At 31.8% G+C, this 11,203-nt stretch overlaps 1 non-coding gene across 1 annotated transcript; it reads left to right on the forward strand.

The window, feature by feature from the left end:
• The first annotated feature begins 442 nt into the window (after window positions 1-442).
• Window positions 443-526, forward strand: TRNAL-UAA (transfer RNA leucine (anticodon UAA)). Its single transcript has one exon. It is a non-coding gene; the product is annotated as a tRNA-Leu (tRNA).
• The last annotated feature ends 10,677 nt before the right edge of the window (window positions 527-11,203 follow it).

The following is an 11,203-nucleotide window of genomic DNA, read 5'->3' on the forward strand; positions in this document are numbered from 1 at the left end:
ATTCGAATCCGAATTAATATTGTCGTTGAAATAATTTTCAGCTGTAAAAGGAAAACCAGTTGTGTATTTAAGTAAATTGTAGAGGAAATGGTAATTCGAATAAGTGCTGCACAGAAGCTTATTTTTCTGGTTTCTGTAAAAAACTTATAGAAGAAAAGGCGAAATTGCAGACGAATATCAGAAATCTTTGGCCTAGAAACTCTTAACTCGGGTTGAAACACACGCACGTTCGATGCGAAACCGAAAGATTGGTTGTTCTTAACGACTGACGTGCAATGAAACGTGATAAGTTGGTTGTGATATGTCCAGTCGATGATGTCAGTTCGAACGACATTTCCTCCAATAGCGAGTAAGTGCGACGAAAATACGAAACTCGTAGAGAGGATCTGTAACGATTGCTATTCGATTAGATAATCGGGCGATTAGGAAATTACTTTGTCGTGTCAGAATGGCCGAGTGGTCTAAGGCGCCAGACTTAAGATGTGGTTTTCATATGAAGGCGTGGGTTCGAACCCCACTTGTGATAGATTGTTTTGCTCGATTTATCGGGTTCGATTTGCATTCGGGATGTTGTATATTCGCGGTAATTTCGGAAATCGTTTATACGTCTCTTTTGTTACAACAGTTTTTGGTAATTCGAAGTTATGAACAGAATGTTATTTTAAGACTTTATGGCCTGAATTTCTCTCTGACATTTAAAATATGTCTGTACATTGTCATCAAAGTAGACTGTTTGTTAAAGCGAAATGTTCGGGACAGATGACAGTGTTATTGTATTGTAAAGAATGTCGTCTTTAATATTTAAAAATCCGTTTTGTCGAAACTGTTTAACTTTACTCGAAATAAAATATTAATAGCTTTATTATAATTGATTTATATTTGCTACGATTACTAACATATTTTTACGTTGGTTTCAGTCGATTCGTCTTAAAGGTAATAAAGACTCGTAAAGTTTATAAATTAATTGTTGAAGTTCAGACCATTTATAAAAGTATACAATATTTTGGTTATGTTTTGATAATACTCTTAACTTCAATGTAGAAGGTATCCTGAGTCATCATGAAAATTTATGAATTAAAATGTACACATTGCAACCAAAGATGGAACCAAAGTTTCGTTGTTTCAAGAAATATAAAGTTCGCGAAATTTTTTTATATCTTTGTCTTTTAATATTGTACTATATATATATATATATATATGGGAAGCAAAGCGCCATCGGACGACGAAAGACGAAGAACGAGAACGAGACGAGAACGAGACGAGACGAGACGAGATTTGAGAGTAGCCAGATGACGTTTGAGAGAAAAGGCGGGAAGAAGACGGAAGACGAGTCCAGACGGGACTTCATTTTTCTTTTTCACTAAGACGAGACGATTCAAATTTAATGTTCAATGTTTATGTCGTTAATTGTAATGTCTAGTGTCCCAATTAAATGTTAGTTTAGTAAGCAATTAAGTGTCTTTACTGGACTAAGCACAAGCGAAGTTACAAAAGTAGGAACAAGACGAAAAGAAAGTCCTATATATATATATAGTATAATAAAAAAAAGAAAATATGAAAAATTATATGTATATGTGATATTTCTCTAGACCTTATCTAGTCTTTCGTCACATCGATAAAGAGAAGGGGCTAATCAAAGAGCAATGAAAGGAAGTTGGGATCAATCGATATGATTCAATTTGGAGATCCACTTTTTGAAATCCCGGATGGCAAAGAGAAAACAGGGATTTCTCTCCTCAATGTTAAGTAACATGTTCCATCCTGTCCTTTCGTATTTGTATGCCCCGCAGCCTTCTCATTCATCGATCGGCTTGTTGCCATATTTCACTGATCCATTGATCGACCACTACTTCTCCCGCTTGTGTCTCAATAATCGGCTACAGCGCTGCCTGAAGGCCGACGGGTCGACGAGGGAAACATAATAAGAGACACGCTCTCTCTCATTTCTTTTGAACTATCTTGAGAAAATACTTATGAAGCTTATATAAATTTGTAAGATTTCAATTTTCTTTCTAAATAAACGGTAAAGTTGACACAACTTAGTGTCTAATCCACACCCACGTTTCTCTTCTAATCACTTCTTTATTTTGACTTTGATTTTCCCTCCTCTTTCGCCAATCTATCCCCTTTCTTCAGTTATCAAGTCTTGCAAGTTCCGTAAAAAATTCCGAAATATATTAGTTTGTTATTATCCAGTGAAACAACGACCAATTTTTTTGAATATAATTGGTTAAAAAGGTGTTAGCCGCACTATCTTCTACTTAGTTGATAACGCAGGGTGTGAGCTACAAGACTGTTGACCGTGAATCGTTACCGAAATATATCAGAATAGCGACTCCGATAAAACAAAAATATCGAAGCAACCTGTCAGCAATGCCTATGCCCATTGAAAAACACACAAATTACACACGTGTAATTACATTTAATAACTCAAGTTATCAATACCTTTTTGAGAGGTGGGTCAAATTTTGTTCATTATTTTTTTTTAGTACTAGCTCGTGGGTCACTAAGTCAGCGACGTCACTTGGAAAGGGGGCAGAAGGATGGTTAAAAACTACTTTTTTATAGTTCTAACTTTTAAAATACTCCAAAAAGTTTACGTTTTCTTTTTGTTCTGCAATTCTTACTTTTGCAAGTGAAAAGCGAAAAATAAAGGTTGACGTCAAAAAATTCTAATATCAATGAAGTGATTCCACGAATTACCACAACAGGTGACACCACGGCCAGCTGGCAGTCGCCCCAGCACTGAGTATTTTAATGAACAAGGGATATATAAAATCATATATATATATTATTATTTATTAATTATTAGATATTGTTACAGGTATGTGTATGTACAATAAAGTCAATAATAAACTTGAAGTATAGTAAATGAGAAATCTGTTGTTTATTTTCAGATAGTTTCTTAATACACCATTGTTAAAGGGAGTATAGAATAAAATTCTCGGAACACGATGTTGAATAATGACGTTGATTTATGGTAATCTGGTCTAGACAAGACGAACAAAAATGGAAATGATAGTAAGGTACAGTACAAGGTTCGTTCAACATCGAACAAAAGACGGTGTCGAATTGTATTAATAAACAACAGTCTTTCTCGGAAGCCAATCTGGTTTAATTTCACTGGTAACAGAGAAAGACCGGTCAGGCATCGAGAAATAACCAATAAAGTAACGATTTTCGAGTTTACAAGATATTTACACCCAGGCCACAAGGACACTACGTTCTTTGTCATGTCGTCCCGCGAGGCTATGCCCCTCGATGGGGTGTTTTTCGAAAGAACCCATTTTCCTCCTTTCCTTATATATATTTCAACAGTTATAGAATTTCGTTGAGAGAAACATTAGAAATTCCATCTGCATTCACCGGATATCTTTTCCAGTTCGAAAACTGGACATAGAATGCAGCGTCCGTTCAACGATAGAAAACCATCTTTATCCCTCTGCTACTTTTGAATAAGGTTTCTCTAACAGGGAATCACCAGCGACCGACGAGCAGACTCTGTCCCGGAATATTGAGTGGACTGGTCCAGGAACACTGTGAGTTTGGTAGTGGGTTCGCGTCACGCCCGGACAGGCTGGCCACGTAAAGTTTTCCGGGTTTTCTCCATGTCTGTAACGCCGAAACAGAAACCAGTTTCCTTTTAAAAGACCTCCCAGAAGGCACCCCCTAGGCAGATCGCCCAAGTGTTACATTGCCATAACTGAAACGAAACGTAAACAAAACTAAATTGATTTATAGAAATGCAATCGATATTTCCGAATGGGATGTAAGACATGATGTACAGAATGTTAGAAGTATTTGAAAAAAAGTACCGATTTATTTAGCAATTGATCAGACGACCTAGAAGTGTATACTTCTAGGCCGTTCTAGCGAACGAACAAACATACATACTCATTTATAATCGCACACGTCTTTCTTTATAGTTACCCACCAAAAAAAAACCCCAAAATAAAATTGATTGACATGCGTAATGTTTAGCACGCGCTGCGATTCCGTAAGCGCGTTTTTTATTGTTGCATAAACAATAAATTTTAAGATTGTTGAAAAGCGATTGTTCGGCGATTGTTGAGAAAATTTATTGAAAGCGAACGGAATTTATCGAAATTACGCTGTGTTTAAAAGATGGATTTCATAAGTAAGTTAAATTCTTTTTATTCTATAATTATATTAAGTCTTTAATAACGTGTTGGCAATAAATATAAAGACATACAATTAATAGTAATTTTCTACGGGATGTCTAAAAATCCCAATAAAAATGTCATACGGTGAAACGATATTTCACATTGCATTCATTTTCTGCTGGAGACAGTCACAGCATTAAACGACTTTCTGTAATTGAATAACAATTTATTACTTTATTTTTGCATCTTTTCTAATGTTTAAATATACGGTTCCATTAAGATAAATAAAAAGAAGCAAACAGAAATTACATTTTTGTAATAAGATAAGATATTCAAAAATAAAATTAGAATGTCTTGTTAATCTAAAATAGTCTTATAAAAAGTTGTTACATCTGTAATCTGAAGACTATTGTACTACTGTTCAATGTATACTTACGACTTGATTTTAAGTACATTTCGAGTTTTGCTCATTGAACAATGCTTTATTTTATATTTACAAAATGTTTTGGTCTATTACATTATTTATCGATATTGCCGAATACAGATACAGCAAATAAGTCGATTTTCACCGCTAGATAAATGCAAACAGTGCTCATTTATAAGACAAAACTTGAAACGAAAGAGTAAGAAATGTGGCAATTATTTTTAATTGGTTAAAATTATCCATCGATTTCCCTTTATTTTTATCGTTGTTTCTCGAGTATAAAGATATAAATGGACATTTGATTATTTACATTTTTGAAGTTAATCTACAAACTGAATATTTAAAACACATCTTATCAGACTTTTTATTGAATTGTATCAATGAAGATAAAGTAAACTTCTGAGTATAGGCTAATAAATCGATTGAGTATAGGCTATATATTTCAAGTAAGAATATGTTTTCAGTTGACTTTGTGATTGAAACAATTTAGACTTTCCACACAATTAATAATGTCAAATAACAGTGCAATATTTACGCTTTTATATCACGTTTAAATTAAATAATTCCTAAGCAGAAATTAATTGATTTTTTTACTTTTAATTTTAATTATTGTGGATTTGCTATAGAATAAAGTTTCAAAATATTTTTTAGAATAACAATTTCATCTGTTTATTTGGCGTAAAGTGTTTGTCATTTGCTTTGTTTTTTTTCTCAAATTCCTATATAATTTTTAATTCAGGCAAGGAGAGTGTTGGTAAAGAAGATTGTGAGCAAAGAGAAAGAAGATTGCAAGAATCGGTAGAATGGGACATTATAGTAAGCATCCTCATAGATTTGGCACGCAAAAAAAGAGAAGAAGCAAAATGGTCTTTTTCTGTAAGTTACAGTTCAATGGAAATAATTGAAACTGATTTAATAATTCTTATCATTTAAAGGTTTACAACTAAAAAACCCATCACAATCTTATAAAATGTATTATTTAAAATGGCTGCAAATTGTTTATTTATTATTAAATAAATTAATATTTTCTGAGTCAATAAGAAAAAACGGTTCGAGTACTGTAAGATTATTATATCAAAAATCAGAATTTTTCACTTTTTACAGGCTGGTGATGAAGAAATGAGCACAGACCATCAAGCATTGGCGTCAAATGGAAAAAGAATAGTATGGGGTGAAGGTGAGGTCACAAAGAGATTATGAAATAATTTATTTAAAAATGATTAAATAATAATTTGATGTTAAATTCATAGTGTTAAAATCTCTTTAAATTAAGAAAGTTAATATTAATTATTCATCCGCAGTCTTTGACGTGTGTTAAATGTCGTAGTCGATATTCGAAACAATTTAAAATATAGCATTAATTTCAAAATGTTTATTTATACAAAGATTGAATTTATTTCGTCAAAAATACTTTAGAAAATTATTTTTGTTACTTAAGTGTAATATGTGTCTGTCTATTTCGTTTAATATCTGAGAATACGCTAACATTAAGAGAAAAAGTTTGCACAATAACTTCTATGTAAGGGGCATCGATACTATTCAATTTTGGTAACTAAAGGTCGAGGGGTGGGAGAATAGACGTAGTTCGTGCATGATATTTTCAGAGGGATCACACTTAATGAAGATTCTACACATTTTACAATATGTAAAATGTGAAATAAACGCTTGTGGAACTGTGAAATGGACAATTAAAATCGAATTGTCGTGTCTTCTGAAAACATTTATCATCTCAAAAAACGCCCTCGTAAGTGTACACGAACTTCCGGTCTAGACCAGAAGTCGAGTGATTTCGATTAAAATATTTTCCTCCACACGCAGTTACGTAGATTTTGTCATTATTAAAAAAGTATGATGTACAGGGGCAAGATACTGCTAATTTGAGATGAAAAACGCATATTTTAAATTAAATTCATAAAGAATACGATGAAAAATTGCAGTCCGGATGTGTGGCATCACAATATCTTCACAATTAAACTTGTTTAATACTTAAGAAATGAAATTAATTATTAATAAACAATTTCTGGTGCAGATGTTTGGTTTTTTACTTTAGTGTTTTCGATTATCAGAAACAAGAAAATATGCCTTTGTATTATCGACGCAAATTTCTATTTTTGAATGTCTACCTCTCAATTTGACGCGATGGCAAACGAAAATTCAATTTAATTACGTGTATATAAACTCAATGGGCTTGTTATAAATAACATCCGGTATATCAGCACAAAATGTAACAATGAAATTAACTTTAAAAGAAGAGATAATCCGTGAAACACAAACAGAGAAACACAGTGCACTTCACTCTTAATACTCCGTTTATTGTATGTTTGATTTTTTGATTCATTCAGAACGGGAAAATCCTGAGCATATATTTATATTCACAGTGATTGTATTTTTGTAACTTACTGTTTATACATGTGTACTGCTTCGTCATTTCATTTATAGTTTAAACATTATATGTGTATATATTTATAAACGTTTATCCTGGCTTAATTTGTAAGAATGAAGGAATATTTAAATAAAAACGAATATTTCACAGTAACAAAGATATTTTACAATGCTACATTTGTATTTTCTACCATTAACTTATTTATAGTTAATAGCAGAACTATGATATTATATTACAAAAAGACTAAAATGCAAATTATAAAATTATTTTCTTTTAGATAATACAATGGAAGGGATCAGACAAATGTCTGAAGCAGTGGAAATGTCTAAAGTAATAAGAGAATTTGATAAAATGAAAACTAATGACGAAAGATCTTCGGACGAATCCATACCAGAAGATCAGGATAATGATACAGTAAGATAATACTTTTTAATTTTCCTTACTTTACACTTACAAGCCCATTCTCGTTCCTTGCTAAACTTTCAATAGTATTTTGGTACTTTAAGATTTTAATGACTAAAATAATTTCATACATTTTATATGATTCACCTTACAAAGTTTATGATCAGATTTTGAAAATATTTAAATATTGATTTGAAAATGGCCAATTTAAGGAAAAGACTAATCGAGATATTTAATTCTTCGAAAATTTATTGTTACAGCGGAATGATTGCATTCGATTAGGAATATCACATAATTCCAAGTTATCTGCAGCACAAAATATGTTTTAAATGGTTTTCCGGAATATACACTAAAACTAACCTTTATGTTGACTTTGGTACAAAACCAGAAGGTAGCAGCTTTTAAATGATCTTGGGGTTTTTGATTTTCTAATCATAAGTAACTTTATATTTTTCTGAGGTGTTTGCATAAGGCATTATTGTAGCATACTCTCTGAACATTTTTTGAGTATGTACCAAGTCTTCAATTTTGTGAACTAGTTTTCTCTAATAATGACCTCCAACACAGACCATTTTCATCCACATTATAAATTTGATTAGTGGTGAAGTTTAATTCACAAATTGTTTTTTAAAAAAAAACTTTTGGAATGATTTGGCAGTGGAAACAACATTAGACAGTTTCCTTGTTGATTCCTTTCTCAATTATTCATATTTGTTTCCTGTCGATAAAGTTGATTGTCGTTCCTTTGTTCTTGTGATGGAAGGAAGTTACTGTCACTGTCAAAGTGTGTAATGGATCTCTCTACTCATGGTTGGGCATTGTTGGTTTGTCAGAAGCTCAGATTTTAATCTGAAAATTGATTATTTCTCGCAGGTTTTGCCAATTAACATTTTTGTTAGTGTATTTGTTTTGTGGGGCTCTTTTTAATTTTCTCAACTGTGTCTGCAATCTATTTACAGCTGTTTTTAACAACTTTATTCTGTTTCCAAAATTTTTTGAGGTGGGCTCTCTTTACCCATGACTTTGCCTAGGAACAACTCAAATAAACTGTAAAATTTTTATATCTTTTTCTCACTCATTGCCACTTTCAGTTGTGATCGAAGGTGGCGGATTCTCTAGACATGAGTCTCTGCTTTATTCAACCATGAATGCTGTTTAGAAATTGTACCTTAAGGGGACACACTACTGAAATTTCAAATTGTTTTACTAATTGATCTAAAGCAATGACATAATCATATGTTGTTAAGCTTAATGCGGTTTAACAATTTTTATATTGAATTAAAGATTTAAGTAATTGTAAAAACAAATTTAATTTTTTTTGTTTTGCCGCAAGAAAATCTATTTTTAAAAAATTATAAATAAATAACTAGTATTCTAGTTATTAAATTAATCTTTAATGTTATAGGAAAAGTGTAAAATAAGTATTTTTGGTGTATGAGATAAATACATTTAATATTGCTTAAATTATGTTTAATACCAAATATTTCAGACTCTTTATACTTAATTATTTTTTTTTTATATTAATAAATTTATAAGTTTTACATAAAATAAAGTAATTTCCATACATATTAGTGCTGATATGTGCCAAATTTCACAAATCTACATCCAGCAATTCTTAAATTATAGATTTCCCAAAACTGTAAAATCAACAAAAATAACGATTTGAGAGAAACAAGTTTAAAGTTTTGAGACAGAATTATGCATATAAAATTGTTAATTCTGTTCTAGAAACCTCCTGGTTTGTATACTATGTCTTCTGTAGCTTCATCTTTATCATTTGTTTTTAATCTTTTCATTTTTTATCTTTTCTATCTCTTTTGGCCTTCTCAGTCGAGAATCTAGTAGTATCAGATAATTTTCTTTTCAATGTGTAAAAATTGCTGCTTTCAGATGATGATTTCTTATAGAAATACTCACTTTAGTAAGTGTGTTTATAAATGCAGTAGGACTCCTATTAAACTGTATAATGATCAAGGAAGTAGCTGTATAAATTGTTTTTAATGATGCAAAATTAATTATAGGATATTTTTGCCAAATAAGTGAATGAAGAGTTTCATTGTTGTTTTGGGTCTTATTTCTAGTACAGTGGAATCTCAGTTAACGAACTTAATCCGTTCCGCGAGTTTGTTCGTTAACCGAATTGTTCATTAACTGAAGCAATTTTTCCCATAGAAATCAATGCAAATACAATTAATCAGTTCTAGCTGACCCGTTCATCCCACTAGATGGCGGGAATTTTGGTTTTTGTCGAGAGTTGGCAACAGCAAAAAAAAGTTGTTAAGTTCCAAAAGGCGCGGGAACATAGTGGAATGCTCTTGTAACCGAATTAATGTAAATAGTTGATTTTTGTTTTGTGTGAATAAAATCTAAAGATAGATTTAGTGGACTTTTTGCTTGATTGGACATACGACAGGGAACCTGGCGTACGAACAAGACGGTCAGGTGAGAGTTACGAAAATTAATTAATCATTACACGAGACTAGGATGGGCCAGAAGCGACATAATGGCGCCCGAACAGAAACGTCAGGTTCTAACTGATTTTACTTATAAACGTTCTACAATTGTTGTACGAACATTGTTTACGTTTGGAAGTATTTATTTAACTGCGCAAAATGAGTACTGATTGGAGGATTTAGTGGAAATACATCTTTGCATTATTTCTATTTGAGCTTGAATCGAGGTTTTCTCTATGTCTATCCTTGTCTGCGTTTGTTCTTTGGGTTAATTAATAAGATTCACGTCATGGAGCCCTCAATCAGATTACGTGGATCCTACCGAGGTGCTTTCACAAAGTTCACCGATAGGGTGCAGGAATTTCTGACTTCGAAGGTTGAAGATTTCGATTCATGTGCTGGATTTTTGGCCCAGTTACAGGAAAAATATTCTAAAATAGAAACCATCGATAAAGAAATATTAGATAAGTTACTCCCTACACCCTGCATTATCAACTAAGAAAGAAGACTGCAAGAATCCGTGGACATCATAGTAAGCATCATCATGGATATGGCACGCAGGAAAAGAGAAGAAGCAAAATCGTCTTATATAAGTTACAATTCAATGGAAATAATTTAAACGAATTTAATAATTTTTATCATTTAAAGGTTTCAACTAAAAAACCCATCACAATCTTATAAAATGTGTTATTTAAAATGGCTGCAAATTGTTTAAATATTATTAAATAAATATTTTCTGAGTTACTGTAAGATTATTATATCAGGAATCAGAGTTTTTCACTTTTTACAGACTGCTGATGAAAAAGTGAGCGTGGACCATCAAGCATTGGCGTCAAATGAGGAAGGAACAGCATGGGAAGAAGGTGAGGTCACAAAGAGATTATAAAATAATTTATTTAAAAATGATTAAATAATAATTTGATGTTAAATTCATAGTGTTAAAATCTCTTTAAATTAAGAAAGTTAATATTAATATTCATCCACAGTCTTTGACGTGTGTTAAATGTAGTCGATATTCGAAACAATTCAAAATATAGCATTAATTTCAAGATGTTTATTTCTACAAAGATTCCATTTATTTCGTCAAAAATACTTTAGATAATTATTTTTGTTACTTAAACTGCAATATGTGTCTGTCTATTTCGTTTAATATCTCAGAATACGCTAACATTAGAGAAAAAGTTTGCACAGTAACTTTCATTTAAGGGGCATCGATACTATTCAATTTTCGTAACGAAAAGTCGAGGGTAGGGAATGTACGTAGATCGTGCATAATATTTTCAGAAGGGTCGGACTTAATAAAGTTTTTACACGCGAATATGTAAAATGTGAAATAAACGTTTGTGAACTGTGACATGTACAAATGAAATTGAATTTTTCTGTCTTCTGTAAACGTGTATTGTCTCAAAAAACGTTC

Source organism: Centruroides vittatus, unplaced genomic scaffold (assembly GCF_030686945.1).
Source record: "Centruroides vittatus isolate TY-2023 unplaced genomic scaffold, ASM3068694v2 contig_426, whole genome shotgun sequence".
NCBI lineage: Eukaryota > Metazoa > Arthropoda > Arachnida > Scorpiones > Buthidae > Centruroides > Centruroides vittatus.